We start from the raw sequence: 21,689 nt of genomic DNA, 5'->3' as shown, positions 1-21,689 counted from the left end.
GCACAGCGTTCCAGGGTAATTTCCATCGGAAGGGACTTCTGAACATCCCCGAAAGTTTAAAACGTGAAAGAATATATATATTTAAAAAATTATTTCCCCCCCTGCCCTACATGAAGACAGTAAGCCTTAAACTAATGGCCGCACAGCACAATATTCAGAGCAGCACATCCCTGCCGAGCTGTCCCCTCGCAGCCCCGGGGATCCCTGCACTGGGGTCCCCACTCATTCCCTGTCCCAAATCGGCAACGCGTGTGCACACAAAGCGGTTCACATCTCTGGCACCGGGTCTTTGGAGGCAACTGTGGAAGAATAGTTGCTGGCTTGGGTAAGCAGGTGACATGGACAGGAATGCAAGCAAACAGCAGACTGCCTAGAGCCCAAAACCAGCTCGGCTGGCGCATCCCTTAGCCCCACAAACATTTGCTCTGTCTCCTAGAACAACATTTTAAACGTAAGATACATTTACAACTACTTCTTACACGGCAGAGTAGAAGCAAAGGTTAAACATGATAAATCCCCGAGTCAATTTTAATAGAACGTTTCCCTGTTTACTCTTCGGAGGTAAGGAACTTCATATTAATCTGCACTAATAAACAAAGTATTAAAGCATACCATTAGGAAATAAAAGGAATCAACTTACCGGAGATCTAGCTCAAGTTTAATCCTTCTGCTGGTTTCCAACTTCTAAGCAATAATTTATTACTCCTATATAAAATATTAAAGCCAGTGCCTGCAGCATCGCCCTATACTTTAAGGTCTTGAACATACCATTTCCTAATTCCTGCCCAGTTACCAATTTCTGCTGACTACGTGAAATAGGGTCCCATTAGCCCTGCTCACCCCCCTCACCACAAAGGCACAAACCACATGATTTATGGCATCTCGGCTTATCCAGGGAAGTGGGGAAGGGAGTGGGACGTGCCTTCCACCCACGCCATGCACATACAGCTGGAGCAGCTGGTGAGGCACTCACGCCCGGAGCCCGGGGTGGCCAGATTGCTGCGTTCATATTCCTCCATGCCAGAGCTCCTGTGCAGGCACTTTCCCTTTCTTGCAAGGAAATAAGCCCCACAACAGAAGACGATGCTTTCCCTCGGAAGGCAGGATACAGCTCGTCGGGTGCGTCTCGAGAGATCTGTTTTAATGCTGTGCCAGTGCATCAAATGTTGCTGCTAATTTCTTGCTCCAAGGGGCTAAGTGATACATTTTGCTTAGGAGAGAGAAGAGTTAAACAGGCTCTAGCATCTTCACATGTCCCATTAGGAAGATACAGCAAACCCAGCTGCAAATTGCTGACAGCAGGATTTTAAACCCTACAGGAGAGGAGCTGGAGAAAAAAGAAAATATCTCCTTTCTTGCCCAGGTTGATGTGCTTGCTGTTCTGCGGCAGGAGCCAGGTATCAGTCAGAAGGGAGGATGCAGAGCCCCAGGGATGCGATGGGCGGCTGGTGCCACTCCCTCCCCAGGGCTCTCTCTGGGTGGCCCGCCGGGTTGAATAAAGCAGATTTTGGGTCAGGGTCAGGCAAATTTGCCTCTGCCCCAGGAGAAGCAGCCACACGGGCTCCCTCAGCCTTTCTGCAGCAAGGGGATCTCATATATTGCAAACGCTGGAGTAGCCCAAAATTTGCTGTTGCTTTCTCTTAAAACAGGAGACATGGAAGCACACCAGGCACGAGCATGTCCCTTATTTTCTGCCTTTCTCCTTAACCAGGTGTGTTGTCTCTCACCTCCAGGAATCATGTTTGCCCAGGTGGGCACCCTTCTGCAGCGTATTCCTTCCCACAGGCATGCGGAGGGGGGGGACGGGACCGGGAGAGTTTAAAGCCAGTTTTAACTGCAAGCAAAATGTCAGTGAATTGAGCAGATGGAGTGGATCCAGGTTCCAGTTACAGCACGGTGACATGAGAGCACCCCTCACCAAAACAGGGGGAAGTGGTACAGAAACGATGTTTTCATTCTTTTCTTTAAAAAAAGGGATGTTGCTAATGTCTGTGCACTCTAAAATAACCACCCATTTATGGGGTGGTGGATTCGGCAATATCCCAAGGCACAGCCTGGTGAGGGAGTTGGACTGATGGAGACCAGCTTCTTGCACCGGCTCCCAGTGAGAGCTGCACCAGGCTCCCAGTAGCCAAAAGCCACCGGTCCTGAGGGCACCAGGGGAGGGAAGAGCCGAGCGCTAGGGACTCGCTGTGGATATGCAAGGCTCCAGATACTCTTTACCATATTCCAGTCTTTAGAGAAGCATGTTTTCCTGATCGGCTTGTCTGGCATAATCGAGATTTCCCCCAAGATATCTTGAGGGAAAGATGCAATCTGCTTCTCCCTGGCATCTATTCACTTCTGTAAACTCCAAGGCAGAACAGTCATCAAATTTCTGTTAGCAATGCTTTTTGTTTCTGTCAATGAAAAACTAATCTCAAAGGGAATGTGTTTTTCTCCAACTGCTTGGTGTTTTTTTTTTTTTTTTTTTGTTTAGTAAAATGCCTTAGAGCCATAATTCTACATGCTTAAAATTTTCCACTTGTTAGCTCCCACCCCACTTCCCCAACTCATGTTATAGCTGTGATTGCCAGAACATCATATTCAAAACCCAGCAGTGTTTTTTTGGTGTTGCCAATAAACAGAGGCAGCTTATGAAGAGTGTAGAAGGAAGCAGACATGGTGATGGATGAGGCACGAATAAACAAGATTTACAGCCCCCCGAGTTTCACCCGTCCCATGCAAACCTGGGGGCTCCACCCTGACAGCCTGCAGGCATCTCACCTGCGCTAACGAGCTGATTTTACAACCCATTACTTATTTCACAGAGGGTCTCCCAACGTCCTCAAGCCCCCTTCCTTGCTCTGCACTCACCTGCATGTCTCCAGAAGCTTCTGGGACCTCCTGGTGCCCATCTCGAGTTGCACAGCCTTCGCTTTCAACCGCAAACCCTGCTGCTCACCATTCACGTAACTGCAAAATCGTCTCGGGATTTCTATCTAAATATTTTTACCTATCAGATGAAAAGACTGCATTTCAGTGAGGGCTGTTCATTTCCCACCAGCCCTCCTTTCCCCACGGTGAGCGTGCTGTAGCTGACAGCCTCACATGGTTATTTATTTTCAATGAAAAGGATCCCTTTAATTAGCCACTTCATGAGGAAGAGGATCTCACGCAGTATCTCTTAGGGACTTTCTGACATTTCTTGAGGATTAACAGCACCTTAATTATTTAAAACCTGCCATTTACTCTGTGTCCTACATCTCCTGAGTCAATTAAAACACACAGAAATGTCGACGAGGGCATTTGAGACGGCTGGTGCACATCAAGCTACTGCAAACGATCACAGGAAAGCTTTCTGAACCAACCCGGGATACATAGATATACGGCAGGACAGGAGAATTGCATTCAGGAGGGTGGGAAAGACACTGGAAAAACATCTGTTCAGTTGTCCGGCCTGCATCTAGGATGGGTGTAAGTACATCCCACCAGACAGATGTTCTTAAAATCAACCAGCTGCCCATTTCCAGCCTGGGCTGTGAGAGACCTCCGGACAGCCGGCATCCCCAGCCTGAGAGCAAGGGCTGTCTCCTCTGGAGGGAGCGGGCAGATGGAGCTGGAAAGCAGCATGGCAGATCACAAAAAAACCCCAGGTTTTGGCTGAGGAGCAGTGCTACAGCTTGCTACCTGCTTGTTTGATTGATTTAAAGCAGCAAAAAAAGCATTTTATGAGTAAACAGCTGCCCAAGGGTGGTGTGCACATAGTACTCCCCGAGTAGGTTGGATAATGCATGTGTTCAAGAACATCTTACCAATTTCTATGTGAAAAAAGGGAAAGATCTACCGTCTTTTATTGGAAGAATAACCATCAAGCACACACGTCTGCCAGCTTAATTTATGGGAGGGGATTTTTTTTTTTTTTTAATAAAAATAATTCCAGTATTGGGAAACACTCAAACAGGTTCCCTAGGAAGACTTGGGGAGCTCAGGGATATCTACCAAAATTCTGAGCAAACCTGGTAGAGCAGCGTCACGTACGCCAGTCCCCAGAGCCCGTGGGGTGCCTGCTCCAAGGCAGCACTGAAGATCACTCAGGGACACCCGCTGCCTCTCGCCTATGGCTAATTTAGTGCTTTGGCCCTGCTGCACAGCGTGCGTCTTCAGAAGTACCTTCTGCTCCTCTGGAAACAGCCGTACAGAAATTGCTTCCCTGGAGAAGCCTGGTTTTGCTTCCTGTCACTGCAGACTTGGTCTATAACTTGTGCAGAGCCAGTGCGCAGAGGGCATTGACTCCAGACCCATCCTTCTTTTGATGCTATGGAAGCACAAAACCTTTAAAATTGAATTTTGATAGCAAAACAGACAGCAGAGAACCATCCCATGATGAGGAATGAGGAGCATGATGTCACGTGTGGGCATTTGACATTTCCCATCCCTGATAGCAGGGGTCATGCAAGGAGCTGTGCCAGAAAACATCTGCTCAGCCCCAGATTTCACTCGGTCATGTGCAAGCACACCATTTCAATCACTAGCACGGGGAAAGCGCGGTCATCAGCTTGAAAACCCCCTTTACAGCAGAAATTCCCCAAGTGCTGCGAGATGTCGCCCCACGCCCAGGGCAAAGCAGCCCCCAGGACCCCCCTGCTGCTCCCCATCACCCCAACACCTGTGCTGGCACAGCAAAAGAGCAGCCAGCTCTCGTGAAATCAATCCCATCCACTTCATTCCCTCTCACGCTCCCAACACTGCTTCGCTTGGTCTCACCGGCAAATGCCGAGGATGGGTTCCATTGAGCAGCACAAAAGCCACTTCACAGCAGACTTCAGAGCTCTTTTAACCTTTTCCTCAAATGCACGTTAATAATTGCTTTTATCCTGCCTCACAGGCTGTTCAGCATTCATTTTAATACTGATTTTCCCTCTTCTCCCATGCTTTTCCCAGTATGCTCCCGTGCCATCCCTCTGCTGGCAACCTGCACCCAGCTTGCAGCCTCTCTCATTGACCTCTCCTGCTCCACCTGGGGCCAGGACAGAGGACGGCCAGCTGATCCCAGCTGTCTCAGGGCTTTATTGCACCTATTATGCCTTTATTACCCCAAAGTGTCCTCTCATCTGCCCAAACCTACTGTCCAGGCTTGCTGGGCAGCGCGGTGCATCGTGAGCAGCAAGCGCCCCAGTAACCTCCACATCCAAGGGCTGGAGGGGCAAGTCACATGGCAGAGAGGCTCTTGGCTTCTTCACAGGCACGCCTGGCCCCTCTGAGCTCATTAAAAAGAGGTGTTAATTGAGGAGTACCAATTCCCCAGCCGAATGACAATGACCCCGCGCACTGGCTGGCCAGGCTGGGTTGCAGTCTGTGTTGGAGGAGAGGGCAGTGTTGCGAGGAAGAGGAATTTTAGTGGTGTAAGGGGATGTAAAGACGGCGTGGGGAAGCCCCTGTGCATAAATCCACAAGAACTTGTTAAATCCTGGCTTCACAGTTTCCCCTTCCCCTCCTCAGACTCGTGGCGTGCCTCTTCAATTTCCCGACCCTTTCTCCTGCACAACAAATGAGGAGAGTGTGATTATTTCCCCTGAATACAGAATTATGAGGATTAATTTGATATCTTAATGTAATGTACCCACATGATCTTAAAGGTTGTTTCCAACCTAAATGATTCTATGACTTGTGGTTTTCTAGGCATTTAAGGAACATATAGGGGGGAAAAAAAGAATTAGGCGTGATGCTGCAGTGCTCATAATCTCAAGAAGAGACAAGTTACCCTAAGAAATATTAGGATTTCTTGCTTTGTGTCTTTTTGTGTAGATGTGTGAGAGGACACACACTGACATTGATATTATATATCAAAATCAGGGCAAAGGGGATTCTGGTTTGAGGATGAGGATGCTCAGGGATGTTCCTCAAGAGAAGAAACTGCAGTGTATGCACTACTGAAACATTAAACTTCTCTACGCTTGGACAAACAATTTAATATTTTTTTTCCTTAGAATAAATGCTGAACCCGTTTTCCAGAGCTTTAAACTACTCCTTACCTGACACTTGATGAGCGACAAGCCCAGGGTCCCTTTCCTGTCTTTTCTGACCCTGCTTTAGCGTGCAGTGTAAGGAAAGTGTTAAGTGTAAAGGAACTAGGATCCAGGGTTTATGCTTGAGCCCTGCTGCTCAAAGCAAGTAATTTACAGACTCCTAGATCTAGACAGTAGAAAAAAAAAATAGAATTATTAACCTGATTGCTTGCATCACACATCTAGCGGATTTTCATCCAGGCAGCCCTTTGCTGTGTTGGGTTGAAGTAAAGCTTTAGAGCAGCCCCCTCCACCCACCTTCATTTAAAGCTGTTTATTAACTTGTGTGTTTTCCAGAAGGTTACCCAACACTGCCAAAAATAAACACTAGCAATACTTCATTTTTAATATGCTTATTTCAGCTCTTCGCACCACCCTCTTAAAAGCATTTCAACCTCACTATTTATTTATTTATCTTCTTACTTATTTATTGTAATTCCTGCTAGCCCTGGCGCCGGACAGCGTGGTACTGCGCTGCCTGGAGCATCCGAGGATGCTGTGCTTGTGCCACTGCCTGCCATGGGTGGCATGGGCAGAGGGAGGTGGCTCTTTGGGGACTTGCTCACGCTGTCAGCAGGGCAGGCAAGCCCTGCTCACAGGGCACATGTGCCCCAGCATTACGCTGCAGTTTTTGACTGCATCAGCTGACCCAAACTTAAAAAAAAAAAAAAAAATTCTTATAAACCAGCATTTTCCTGCAATGCGTGTCACGCTCCTATTCTTAGCTCATCCTGGTCACCATGACAAGGAGCATCTGTCCTCTCCTGACCATGCTCACCCTCTTTAGTTGGGTCTTTTTAGCAAGAAATTAATCAGAAAGATTTCCAGGCATAATTAGCACCATGTCCAGGAGAGGACGCATCCAAAACATCCCACACGCACAGCTAAATACAACTTATTTTCTGCTGGTTCGTCACCTCTGGTTCTCTGCAGCTTTACACACAGGGGTTTATCGCCGGCTTGTTTAGTGGTTTATCTGGATTTCACTCCTGCCTGGGGATATGTTGATGCTCCTGACATGCACTGAGCTGAACCCCTGCACCTTGTTTCTGCTCAGAAAAAGGGGGGAAATAGGCAACAGAGTAGAAACAGCACTTGGTCACTGTATTATTAATATACTATAGTAATTATAATAATTAATACAAGATGAACAAGTGGAAGTATGTGACAAATGTTGCTGGTGAAGCTGGAGCTGGAAGCAGTGGCTGGACCTCGTGGCGGCCCCATGCCCAGAACAGGAGCAGTCACTCGTTTTCATAACAGCTAAGAGAAAAGTCCCTGTAAAGCAAAGCGCTCACCTGAAAGAGCCTGAGAAAGAGCGAGATGGGAGGGAATCTCATGCAGAAGGGAAAGAATTTTTTTTTAAACTAGATGAGCTCAAGGGGACAACAGTCACAGCACTGTGTGTCACTCGTGCTCACGGCCTCCTCCAGCACGCGTGGGGACTGCCCTCGGTTGTGCAACGCGGGCACCCGAGCCAAGACGCTGACGCAGCAGAGGGACTGCCCTTCTCAGCTTCTGAAACAAAGGAAATCCCGGTGGCGTGGGCTTCTGCACTTTTTTAAGCCCCTCCACCAGCAGGGATGGTGTTTGGAGAAGGTTTTCCAGCTCCAGCCGGGACCTCACAGGCTTTTGGAGCCTGGTCATGGAGTTAAAGCTTACCAGTGGCACATCAGGAGCGCTGCAGGGCACAAGGTGGAAATCAAGAGATGAAGCCAAAAGAAAACGAACCTGTGTCTGAAAGGACCTCCGTCTCAAGGCAGGAGGGTGACTGGAAATTCAGGTGTGTTTACATGTGCTACATTTCACAAGGCAAAGCCAAGCGCTGCGATCCTCTGAAACTGCAGAGACAGGAATAATTAATTATGGATGTCCCCCTCAAGAGCCCAGATGGAAATGCAGGACCAGGACACAGCCCAGGGCGATGCTGGAGGGGACAGTGGCACCAAGAAGCCCTGACAGCATCCCCCTGATATATCCAATAGAAGAAAGAATATATTCAACAGAAGAAAGCCTCCAGACACCCCGAACCCCAGGCTCCACCATCACCCCCCACCTACAGGGAGCACTACTCAAACCGGCTCCGTCTTTCATAGTGGTCTGGCCATGCCAAGAAAAACATGATCATGCTCTAGTAGTCTACTGACTTCATGAGCAAACAAGAAAAAATTAATCCCCCATGTATTAATTACACGTGAAAATGCCTCCATGCCCTTTTTTTTCTCTACCAAAAAGTGTTGTAGTAGTCTATTGAAAAAAGACAAAACCCACCAAAAAAGCAGTTTCATAGCTTGCTAACTTTTAGTGCAAAAATTTGGTGATCCTAACTACATCGCTTCTTCTGGATTCAATATTTTCCCTCCAGCAAGCTGGCTTTTAAAGGTTGGGGGGATGACACCACCCCCTGTTTCGCCAGCGCTGTCAACGACCTGCAGCATCCATGGCTGCTCGGGCACTGCCCAAAGCTGCTCCTGCCCTGCAGCTGGTGCCCAGGGAAAAAACAGGGAAAACCTGCCCTGGAGGGAACCCTAGGCCAGGCTGGGGCTTGGAGCCACCTGGGCCGGTGGGAGGTGGCCCTACTCCTGGCAGAGGGGTGGCCCAGGGGGGTTTTAAGGTCCCTCCATCCCCAAACCCTTCCATGTGTCTATGTTGGGGTTTTTTTGGTGTTGCCAAAGGGACCCCCCGAAGCGATAGGTGCGAATATTTTAACTCCCAGAGGATGCACCCGCAGCTGGGCAGGAGCAGTGATGAGCCCACGGGCAGGGGTTTGTCCGTGACCACCACAGGGGTTCTGGAGGATCCCTGTACACGTGACCTGCAACTCCCCCCATAACTACAACCACCTCCTACAATGTTGGGCACTGTTCCCGTGGCTTCATGGCAGTGTTTTTCCCCCTAACATAGCTTTTGCCTTTTAGTCTGGGAAGAATTGCAAAATAAAGTAAGAATTACTTATTTATGTAATATAATATGTCTATATTTTGTGTTCTATATAACAATACATAATATAATATTATTATATTGTATATTATAGATATAATATATATAAATTATAATTATATCTAAATAATACTTATTTAAGGAGCTTTTAAAGTGTTTTTTTTACCACCTTACATTGCTCAATGAGTCAGAGTGCCCTCTCTCTCCCCTACTTCATGGGCACCCTTTAATTTTTTATTTTTATTTTTTTTTTTAATGCTATACTGTGTCGCTAGCCCTTCCCCAGGTGCAGCGGGCTTTTCCCCACTCCCCCAGCATCCCCAATGCCGCATTGCGCCGGGCGCATCTCTCTCCATGGGTTCCTGCTCCAGTGTGAGAGCGTGCACCTTTCGGGCGGGGGGGGGCATGTCCGACCCCCAGCCTCCATTTGCAGGGTGAGCATTCACTGAGGCACCTCCAACACCCTACAGCTCCATCAGATAAATACCAGCAGATCATTATTAGCTCAGCAAAATGGGGGCTGCGGTTGCAGGGGGAGCTCAGCAGCACTCCCCAGGAGCACCCAACGTGCCTTTACGGGGCCACCAGCCAGCAAACCCCCATGGGTGGCTCCGCACGGGGGTTCTAGGCTGTTTAAAAAAGCCCCTTCCATCGCTCAATGACAGAAGCAAGACCTTCATTAGTTGTTTGTGGAGAAGAAATCAAGAAAATACATCTTTTCTTGCAATGGTTTCTCCCACGGGTTTGCAGAGAGCTGGGAGTGAGTATGGCAAACAATAACTTCAGTAAACAAATTACAAAAACTAGAAGTAAATTAAATATTCTGAGTCTCTCCTTACACAAGCAGCAATACCAATTTCCCAATTCAATTCACTGACAAGAAAGGGCCAAACTCTCAGGGGTACAGGTTGAAGAGGATTTCAAGTTATTACATCCCACAGCACCAGGGAAATCATTTTGATTTTAGTGTATCCTGCCTGCACAAAATATTGTCTCATGAATCTTTATTACTGAGTAGCACACTGTAATCTGAATTTTATCTAGCCATTAAATGAAGTCATATGGAAGCCAATTCACTATGTTTAACAGGGGCCTGAAGTATATTGAAGAGTATAAATCCTCAGGTCTGTATATCCCAATACAGCCTTCCAAAGACATTTGGCTAAAAAAAATAAGATTATAACACACAGTCTTCTTAGAGTTGCCTAGCTCACAGGTAAACCTTGCACCAAGGAAAAGGAGTGAGTGCTCATGGCTTTAAGGAAAACATCTGAATTTGTCTGTCTTAATGCAGAAAGTGCTGTTATTTATACACTGCCCCAATGAAATTGTAACACACGTTGCAAATTAAAGATTATTGCATTGATCTTGTCGGGAATTCCCTGCTTTACTGTGAGCTTTAACAATTGAACTGCTGGCATTTCCACCTGATCACTTCTAAAGAATCAAATTGGGTTTCCTTCAAATCCACAACTGCAGCGTTCAAGCCATAATATTCTTCATATTTTCCTGGGTGAAAATGAAATTATTTTGCTGATAGCAGAGCAGAAACACTTCCCTCCACCCCCAGACCTGGCTTGGAGCTGGCATTGTGCTGGGGAACCCCAAACCACGACCCTCCCCATCACTGAGCTAGAGGACATTGAATTCATAAATACATGAAAATAGAAATTAATTGCCTGCCAACTGGATCTGCATGCAATACAGCTCGCTGCAGTGATGGGGGAAGGTAACGAGGTGTTTCTGCATCCAGTTCCTCCCACCTGCTGTGGGTTTTCCTCCCTGTTTTCCCCGCCAGCTGCCCAGCAAACAGAGGTGGGATGCCTCAGCACAGCCCACCAACGTGGCACGAAAAACCAAGGTCACTGAAGACGGCGGCACCACGACAGCAGCAGCAACTGATGCCCAGCGCCCTTGGTGCTGCTGCTCCCAGCCACTGCCCATCACTCCCAGCCCGGGATGCTCTCCCAGCACGCGTGCGGGACCATAGCACCTCTGCAAAGGGTTGGATGCCCCCCAGCCCCTGGAGGGACTCGGGCATCCCTGGCTGCAGCCGCTGCGGGGATTCATACCCCTCCATGGGCTGCGTGGTAAGAAAAGCTGCAAGGGCAAAGGGCCAGCCCCGGTGAAGACCCCTGGGGCATCTCCTCCTTCCCAGCCCTCTGGTTTATTCTCCATTTGGGCTCCAGGCATGAAGCAAAATACTGACAAGCTTTCTTTCCCATGAGGGTGAAGCCCCCTGCACGCCAGCGAATAGACCTTTCTCCCAGAGGTATTTCTGTATTTTTAATAAAGGCAGCACAAATTTGTCCCGGGGTCCCTGCTCTGGTGAGGGCATCCTTATTGCTAAATCATCTCCTCACCACTAAACCACATCCTCTCGACAGCCCTGCCTGCATGCACAGGGACATTTAGTTGCCACTAAATTTAAATCCAAAAATATTTCAGTGCCTTAATAATCCAGGGGGAGAAAAGCCAAAAGATAAAATAAATTTTAAAAAAATCTGCTTCTGTGTCAGTAAAGAATAAATTATTGTAAGGTCACTTTTGGCAGGCAGAAAATTGGGTTTTACCTACAGCAAACTCACTCTCAGAAAATATAGGTCTTGTCTACAAACCTTCTGTGTGGTTTTTCTAATGGGCTTGAGCTGAAGGGATTCAAATTGAAGTGGTTCAATTAATTGGTACCTGGAGAGTCAGGCTCTGCCTCGTTCTGCAACCAGCCACAGACAGAGGTTTCTTGTCTGAAAAAAAAAAAAAAAAAAAAACCAACAAAAAAACAACCCAAAAAACCAACACAGACCTAATAATAATCACAGTAATAGTCTGGAAAATAAAGAATATCTGGGAAGAAATTTACTATTCCAATGTTTATCAAAATTCTTAACTTTCAACTTGCCCACCAAAGAGACAAGCTAATTTTAACGTTATGGTACATCAGTGATATGTGCCCGTAAGATCAGCACCTGCATCAAGATTTTTATCTCATTTCTGTGCTGTTGCAGACCAGGGGGTTCCTGTCACCAGCTCATCCTTCCTGCTGCAGGCTGGAGAGAAAAAAAAGAATAAACCCAGGGTGTTGGGCATTTGTTTTGCTGCCCTGGGAGCCCCCAAAATGCAGACCCCCCCCCCACACAGGTAAGCCTGCCCTAGCGATGCTGTCAGTTAAGCAAAGGGCAAACCCCACCAAAATCCATGTCTGGTACGAGCTGCAGAGGCTGAGCTGGCTCCGGAGCGAACTGCCACCTCTTGCATCGCTTTGTGATGGTGGGACAGCCACGGGGACGAGCCAGGTCCCTCTCCTTCCCCTCTCCTTTGGGTTTTCCCGAATTGTGCTCTGCGAGGGACGGGCTCTGTGTGCAGACCTAAATCTTGCACAACCGCCCCAGCAGACACCAAGGTACCAGCCCCAGCCTGAATTAACCCACCTTTCGTCTGCCTCTCCAGCGGGAAATCCACCGATCCCCGTTTTTTAACAGCAGTAAGGAATGCTGGAATGGCTAGTAGCCCCCCTGGGTTTTGGGGGTATGCGTAGGCATTTGCTGAGCTTCCCCTGCCCTCCTCCGCTCTGCTGGAGCCCCCTCTGGAGTGCTGGCCCTGGGGAAGGGGGGCTTCATGTCAGTCTTTTGCTCTGGACCACTGCATCCATGTACACCAGCTCTACCCAGCACCTCATCCGTGGGCTGGAAATCGAGGTGTTCCCTGGCCACAGGCATCCCCTCGCTGCAGCTGGGCGCCTCGCACCCATCTCCCTGCAGCCAGGGAAGGAGGGGAGCAAGGCTGGTCCTCCCGACACCCCCAGGAGAGGCTTTTCCTTCCTTTGGGAGGTTCCTGCAGCCTCCCAGCTCTACAGCGGGCTCTGGCCACTTCCCCAGGGCATCCTGCCTTGGTAGCCACAGTGCAACAGCACATTGCTTCAGCCCCCTGCCTCCTACTGCCCACCCCCCTTTTCTTTTTTGTTTTATAACCACCCTTCCATGCTTTAAACAAAGCAAAGCCATTGTGGAATGGCATCACCCTGCTGACTGGGGAAAGGCGGCAGGTACTCGGGGGTGGGGGTTGATTTGACACAGGGAGGCTGTGCGGGTGGCACACAAGGGGGATGTACTGCTGCTTGGGCCCTGGGTGGTGGTCCCTGCCCGCACCCCAGGGGGGGTTTACAGGAGAGGGCTCTATCCTTCTCAAGGTCCTGCTGCAGCCGCTGAGACCTGCAAAGCATCCCAGAGCTGGAGAATGTGAATTATGGATGTGCTTTCTATATAAGCCTCAGCTAAAAATTATGAGCAGGTGCTATTTATATACGTCGTGGGGCACATCAGGCACTTTAGAGACTGAGGCTCCTCACTGCAAGGGTACCACATCCTAATGAATGGATCTTCGCCTCCCAAGCGGCTCAGATGCTGCGGAGTGATGGCACCGCTGGCTCAGCCCCTGCCAGCTACCCTCAGGGAAGGGCAAATAGTGATGGGGAGAGGAACAAAAGAAGAAAAAATTAGTGCTGGGGGGCATTTCCTGATGGATCAAAGGAAGTGAGTGATGGAGATGCGACAGCGCGCACAGGGGATGGAGCAGAGCGGGCTCAGGTAGGGGACAGAGCTGAGGGCAGGGAGAAATGGTGAAGAACAGAAAAGGGAAGGAAAGAAAAATCACATGGTACACTTAAATGAGGCCCCAAGTAAATGAAAGCACCAATGCTCCCTGCTATAAAGCAGCCTGGTTGGTTTTTTTTCCCAATTATGTCTTTTGTAAATCTCTCCTGGCAACCGCTCTATTGCAGCTACAAGGGACAGTGACAGATTTAGGGGACAGAGATGCTGCAGGGCAAAAGGAGGGATTTGTGAGCAGTGATCTGAAAATTGGTCGAAGGGCTGTTGTTACCCATGTGGGAGACGTGGCTGGGCACCATGCAGCAGATGAGCGGCCAGGGGGATGCTCACCTCACAGGGCAGCCCTGGCCCCTCGGCCTGCCTTCGGTTTGGGGGTGAGCTGCCGGTCGAACGCAAGCTTCTCCAGCAAACCAGACCTGAAACACATGGGTCCTGCATCTGGAGGGCAGTTTGGGATGCAGCCTGGGCTGGTGGCAGCTGCTAAAGGTACTTACAGCTCAAAGAGAGGTTGGATGCTGCAAGCACCTGCTGGGTGGGAACGAAAAATCCTCTGTTCCCCAGTGCTCTTGCTATTTTCTGACGCCATCCGGCCTCCCTGTAGGAGATTCCCAGTGAATTTAATGAGAATTGGCTGTCCAGCCCCAGGGGGTCCAACCCTTCCTGGCCCCGCTGGTAGTATGTCTACCTCACTGTTGGATTGCTGCAGCTCAGAGCTACTTGCAAGATGTAACCCTAGCGCTCTCCGTAACTTGCAAAATAACCTGATCAGCCCGTGACAATAACACACGGCTCCAACAGCAGCAATGGGGCATGCTGGGGATGTTGAAATCCTGCTTCAAGATGCTACTGTGCACCTCTCGAGTTAAAATGCATCTATTTAAAATGCATCACACAGGTGACTAAATAGCAACTGATACCACATGGACTGATGCTCCCCCCTCCAGACGCAGGACCTGTGCAAAGGGCTCGGGAGAAGCACTCACACCCCTGCCTGGTTGCAGCCTGTATTTGCAAATAAAAGCATCTGCTCTCCCCTGGCATTGTAACCTCTTTGGTCAAACCTTTGAACAACAAAGTGCTCCCGGTGTCCCCCCGCAGCAGGGCTGGAGGTACGCCGAGATGGGGACTGCAAAGCTGCACACCCCCGAGATACAGCCGTGAAAAATTTCCATTCTCAGCTGAAATTTCTTACCTTTTATCCTAAATTACCTTCCCCTTAAAGACCACATCCCTATCACTCATGGTCACAGAGCACCATGCCACCAGCGCTCAGCGCACGCCTGCAGCCCAGCAGGTGGCATCCACAGCTGCGGAGCAAGGCAGGGTTACACTGGAATTCTTTCCTGCATTTTTTTCCCAGCTCCACCTTGCCTCCCTGACCCCACCGCACCTGCCTCACAGGGGCAGGGAACAGGAAAACCTCCTTTCCTTGAGCTTTTATTATAGTGAGAATACATTCTTGCAGGGTATTCTGTGTTTTTCTCACCGTGTTCTCTGGCACCAGCGTAGACATATCATTGTGTTCCCAAAACACAAAAGCAGCACTGTATGAAACCTGGAGTCCAAGCTTTGAGTCAAGGCAAAGGAGCAGTAAATCACCTCCCTTGCCCAGCAGCACGCACTGGTCGTGCCTTGTGCCCGACAGACGTTATTCTTTGTCATTAATGAGAGGAAACCAAGTTTCTCAGAGTGGATCTCACTGGCACTGTGGGATCTCCCCCTTGGATGACCCCCTGCCAGAGCTGCTTTGAGGAACACCCTGTCTTTTTCCCATATTGTGGCAAGTTAATTTTCCTTCACCAGCTGCCCCCCCCCCCCCCCCCCCCCGCAGTATACCAACCGCCTGCTCACTGCCAGCAAAGAGGTGGCTGCCCAGCAAACCAGAAAAGTGCGAAACGAGTAAAGAAATAAAGCGGTAGGGATGGCACTGGCAAGCGCGGGTGAGGTTATCGTCAGCCGTGGGTGAATTTGCAGCACGTGAAGTGTCATGCAAGGTCCCCAGGTTTGGAAAGAGAGGGTTTCTCCGCAGGGAGGTTACGCACAACGTCATGGGGTACCACACGTGCACGAGGCTGCAGGTGAGGACAGGAGCGGTGGCAGGACAGCAGCTCACCGCCCTGGCGAAGGAAATCCTCATGTCTCCATTTACACCTCCAGCATGTCTGCCACCTGCCTGTGCTTGTCCACTGCCACAGACTTCTGTAGGAGAAAATAAACTTGCTCTTTGCTCGGGAAGAAGGTGGTTATCAGTCTGCAGGCAGGTGCTGCACCAAACTTCCATCCTTAACAGAGCTTCACTGCAGGGTTGGTTTGATGGAAGAAGGCTTGAATGTCCTCTTTCTACCTGGACACTGTCAATTCCTGAACAGAAATTTAGCTGGATTTTGAAAACATATTTGTAATTTTATATATATATCTATATTTTATAGATCGATATAAAATGTATGTGCCCACACATCCTGGGAAACACTCCATTTCAGAGGGTTCCCGCAGGGTGCCTGATAAACGTGGCTCAGCATGGCTGAAGCAGCTGGAAAGATGAATGCCTTGCTGATGACTTTGGGCAGGAGAAGCAATGTTTGCCTATAAAACGTAGTGAAAAGGAGGACACGTTTATGAGCATGCAGAGCTCCTAGGAAACACCGTCTGGGCCAGTGTGGTGCAGCCCGAGGGGCTGCGGGAGCAGAGGCATCCCGCCTGCGAGCCTGGGCTCACACCCTCCCTGGGGATGCTCCTGCTCTCCTATAAAGCACAGCCAGTTTAGCATTTGTTAAGCTCTCTATTACTTCCAAAACGAACACACCGAAACACACACACTGTCTCCACAAAAAAAGCCCAGTTTGATTACAGTCTGTTTGATTACAAAATCTGCTATTTGCTCCTATCTGCACTGCTGCTCGATCTGTTACATCCCTGCCTGGCTGGAGAGGGAAACAAGCAGCATCCCCGACTCCTTTGAGGTGGGCAATTTAATGGGCAGGTTTTATTTTCTTTCAGCTTTTTGGTACCCTTCAAAAAGGGGGTCCCCACATCCCACAGACATCGCCATCTCCAGTGACCCATCCATGGAAACCCATCTCCTCTGCAGAGCTGCTGGAGGACAGCGCTGCCCAGGCTGGTGACAGCCCATAAACCCACAAAGAACTTGGCAGGTACCTTTGAGGGCACTGGGAATTCCCCCGCTGAGGGAATGGATAACCCCGGCCTATAAAGGATGCTACCCTTATAATGAACAATATCACTCTATAAACAAGTTATACTATGTCCAGCTATGCAGCCATTGCAAACTGACTCAGATCCAACAGCCCTTGGCTCGCCATCAAAAGGTCCCCAGCTCCTGAGATGACTCATTGCTGTGCAGGTTGCCCAGGGTTGGGGCGTGGGCTGGGTTTGTGTTTGCGTTGCTAAAGATAAAGATTTCTCAACATTTCTAACCCAGCTGCACTCAGAACGTACCATAAAATGCAGGAAATTTCCTTTTGTCCTCAACGATCTATAAAACTCGCCTGGGCTGTAACGGCTCATTGGCACGAGAAGGAAGGTGCAAGGATGGAGATGTACAGAGCAGGTTTAATTATTAAATCATCCTGTATTGAACACCTTGAAGTCCTACGGAGACCTTCCACGGCTTTTTGGCTGGTGGGATCCTGACAGAAGGCACTGCAGGAGGTGCGGGCGCGCACGAAGCTGCGGGCTCAAAACAAAAAGGAGGGCACAGCACAGCTGCGAGAACGCATGTGAACCCTGATGCTTCTTTAAGAATTACCAAAAAAATTCCAATAGCTTTAGGGGTTGTTTTCATTAGTTGGGGTGAAGGATTTGTTGCTTTGGGGTTGGTTATTTTAGCCACGTCGCAAGCACCAAGCCATGGTACCGAGCCACATGCAGGCAGTGGATTCATGGACTTTAAAAGCCTCCGAATGGTCCCGTGCTAATCTCGCTGCAATCAAGATTTTACAATTAATTTTCTGTAGGAGGAAACTGGTCAAACTATCATGAGTAACGCTTTGCCGGGCTGTAAAACATGCACCTTTAACACCAACACACAGCGTGCAGGGCCTGGGAAAGGCTAAACCCTCCCAAGTGAAAAAATAACCATGTCGCATTTTATGGGGTACATGAACCTTTTGGTTTATGGCAGCTGGTTACAGAAACCCTATTGCATTTTCTGCTGTAAAATCCACTCAGCGTGACACCGGCCACCTCCGGGGGATGGCTTGGCAAGGAGACAGGACAGGAAAGGGGATTTTCCCAAAGGTTGCCACATGAAGGACAGCCAGCCCCAAAATACAGCCCAGAATCAGCCTCCGGCTTCTCGGTGAACCCCAACACCAGCCGTCCCCCAAGCCAGGGAAGCGGCTCCGTCACCTCGGAGCAGGTTTGAAGCATCCCCCTCCCCCAGGATTGCCCAGGGCTCGCAGTGGGCAATCGTGTCAGGGTTTTTCACTTCAGTGAGTGACAACTTACACTGAACAAACTTAACTCACATGCATGGGGATGCTGGGCTGCTTGAATCTCCCAGTTTGGCTCAAGAGATGCTTTCAATGGCTTTTACAAATTTCTATCTTCTTGTCACTTCTTCAGAGGTTGATTTCACCCCCTGGAAGACATTACACATTTCTCTGGAACGTGTAGTGCCAACCCTTGTGGTAGCTGTACAGGGCTAATAAGTCATGTAAGGCATTTTGTGAATTCATTTGGTATTGCAAGTGTCCCATGCATTTTATTACTGCTTCTGATTATGATTACCTAAAGATGCTGAGGTCCATTCCACTGAACAGACCTATGTAGTTTCTAAGGTAAGAAATATTATCTGCCATAATTCAGATTTCTCACGGGATGCAACACAGCCTTTACTCTTGAAATAGTGCTGCTTCAGTCAATGATTTACCCCCTGTTTTCAAAGCATACCCAGGGACAGACTTCTGCATTGAAGAACACCCCTGGTTTCGGGTGAATTGCCCTGTGGTACCCCAGGAACGGCCCGAGAAAGCCAGAGCTGCCAACTTCCTGTTCTCCCAGTGACCAAAATGAGGGTCCTCCCTGGGCTTTGGTCTATGCAATACATGCAGTGCATTGCACAGCTGTATCGGAGACCTCAAGCTCGTTAACCTATGTTTGCAGCGAGCACGTCTGCACCCCCTGGCAGGGTGCCCTCGTGGCCCTCAGGATGCAGAACATGTCCCAATGGGCAGGCGATAAAACAGATTTTTTAACAGAAAAACCAACAACCAGAAGGTAGGGACCAAAACTAAAAGCCCGAGCAGAATTCTTTCTGTTTGCTTGTACTCCTTCCCATTGCCTTAAAGCAAATCCCTTAAAGAAGGGTGGGTCGGAGAGAAGAGCAAAGCAGAACCAAGTGTGAGAAGTTCCTTGATTCAGATCTTTGAACCACAGTTCATATCGCTTGCCACCTTTCTGTGCTTCAGAACTGAGCCCAGAAGCTTGGTCCTCATCCCTTTGGATAAAGTTCAAGCCCATCCGTCCCATGTAAATTCAAAAATTTTATGACTAGAAAAGCTTTTTGAACAGAAGCTGACCAATTGTCCTCTGGGTAAACAGCAAAAAGGCTTCGAAGAGATAAAGGAGACTTTAGAGGAGAGTCTCATCTTTTTAGGAACCAGACCTCACTACATCTTGGTCCTTTCATCCTGGGCCTGCAGTACTGGGGGAGGGGGAATAATCTAGTTAATTCACTAATCAAAGAGAAAGCAAAAGAGGAGAGCATGTCTCATCACTCCCTGAATACATTGCTCTAAAGGGCTGAACGTTATCTGCAAAGCTGTAATATTAATGGCCTGGAATAATCCCAAGAGTCAGAGGGCTGACAGTGGTCCAGCACTGTACAACACAGCAACAGCCATAGATCCTGGCTGACGGAGCTACTCGATAACCTCAGTCGCTCTTCACACCTAACAGCACATCCTGCTCTTATATACACACGCTCCCAGCTAAGGGAAAAGCACTTCACTCCGCTGGAGGGTCACTCTGCAATTAGTAGGCCAAACCTTAGCTTCCCCCCCAAAAAATAAAGCCTGGAAAAACATGGTATTTAGTAAAAAACAAACCGGACAAAAGCGTTCACAAACACGGACCTGCTTTGGAAGCATGAGGGCATGGCCACTGCAGCTGCCAGGGCCACAAGCCCCACTGCTTCCCAGTCTTAAGGAGCAGTTAGTAGAGCTAATTAAAGCGATGAAGTGTGCTATGGAAATATTTCCCCTGGTTTGCTTATGTAGCACACACTAATCGCACCCTTCTGTGGCCTCACAGAGACCAGCCAGCAAAAATTAGAAATATTTATAATCAGAAGTATTCCACATCACCATCTCCTCTCTGTATATAATTATATTCCTATCATATATAATTAGAAATTTAAAATTAGACATTCCAGGCTTTTAATACTTCTCTATTTCTTTAGATATTTCTTTTATCACTGATACAACCACCCGCTTTTACTGACAGTCACTGTTGTGCTCCACGCTGCCGGTAATAGCATCCACCTGGGTGAAGGACCTGCATCTATCAAGCTCCGTTTGGAAGAGCAGCTTGCGGTCAAACACAACACAGAATAAAAGCAGCACACCAAACCTGAGAGACATGAGAAAGAGAGACCAAACCTCTCCCACAGTGGGTCACGGATCAAACCCAGCCCCAGGAACCCCCAGCTGAGAACACTGGCTCAAACCAGGCACCGAAACATTTGGTAGGTGCCTACAAGCAGCTTCCCAACACGATGCCGTGGGACTGCAGGGGTCAGGGGGCCCAGGACAACAGACATCGCAGCCATCAAGGTAAAAAAACCGCAGCTTTCCACCTGCTGTTGTGCCACAATATCTGTTATATTGCACAGCAAAGGAACAAGAGAGCAGAACAAACCCCAGCTCCCCACTGAGCCCCTCCCCTACCTCTGGATGTGCCTCTGGATCCCTAAGGGGGGTCCTTAAAGCTTCCTTTTCCCAGCTGCATCGTTTTAAAGCAGAGCCTGGGGCTGACTGAGCCCCGGCACCTGAGGCACCAACCTGTTTCTCTCCTACTGCCTGACAGCACGTAATAACCTAACGACAACCCCCGGGGTGCGGTGAGGCTTGGAGGGCTCCTCCAGCCCTGGTGCTGTCTGTGGGGCAGGGGTGGTGGTGACTCATGAGGACATGGCACAGCAGAAATACTGCTCAAACACCAGGCAGGTCCCTCTGGGATGGTGGTGTCTGACCTGGGTCCCTGTGTTGTCTCTGGCCCTTACAACTGCGGCTGGGCTGCAGGTTAATCACGGGGCGGTGCAATCACTCCTCCTGGACACGCGCGCGGTGTCTTCTCCCGAAGGCAATGCCATGCTTTGGCCCACTGCGGTCCGTGGTCTGGCTGTTCCCTGGTGACCAAGAGGCTTTGCACAACCCATGCACGAGGCGGCACGGGCGGCTGGGGCGGGTGTTTGCCGAGGGGGGTTGCACGGCGGCTCCCTCCGCTCTGCAAACAGCTGGGTGGGAAGGGGAGTGTGGCAGCACCTGCAAGTGGGGCACCCCAAGTAACCCCAACTGATAAAGCTGAAGAGGAAGATGACCTTCAGCCGGATTAAAAAGTAGCCAGGGGATTACTGAGAGCCTTGATAAGAAATGAAATGGACTCCCAACTGTGCATTTCACTGAATCCTTGTTTATTATGTGTTGATAATAAATCAATAAACCACTTTGATCCTGACTGGATTTAAACCTCATAAACTAAGCAAATATTTCCCGAGGGAAAAATTAAAAAAAAAATGCCCAAACTCATAGGAAACAGAGAGAGAATTCCTTGCCTCCCTGTTGCAGCCATCCTGTTGGCTGTGATTAAATATTTACAGAAGAAGGAATGGGAACCTGAGGGTTGAAAATGTGGCATAGGTGCCAGCCCAGGAAATCATCTCTGCTTCTCTTTGGCCCCTTTTTGGAGCTTATCTCTCCCCACTTTTCACATGCGAAGAACGGTGCCTACACAGAGCTCATCTGCTACTGAGTCGACATCCTCCTGAGAATCTAGCCTCAACGATTTCTTTCAAAATCAGATAGCAGTTTGTTGGCAAAGTCAGGAAAAGGAGTTAATTGTCTTCAATTCCCGG

This window comes from Falco naumanni, chromosome Z, assembly GCF_017639655.2.
Source record: "Falco naumanni isolate bFalNau1 chromosome Z, bFalNau1.pat, whole genome shotgun sequence".
Lineage (NCBI taxonomy): Eukaryota > Metazoa > Chordata > Aves > Falconiformes > Falconidae > Falco > Falco naumanni.
The sequence above is the reverse complement of the archived record's forward strand: the minus strand, read 5'-3'. Positions refer to the sequence as shown.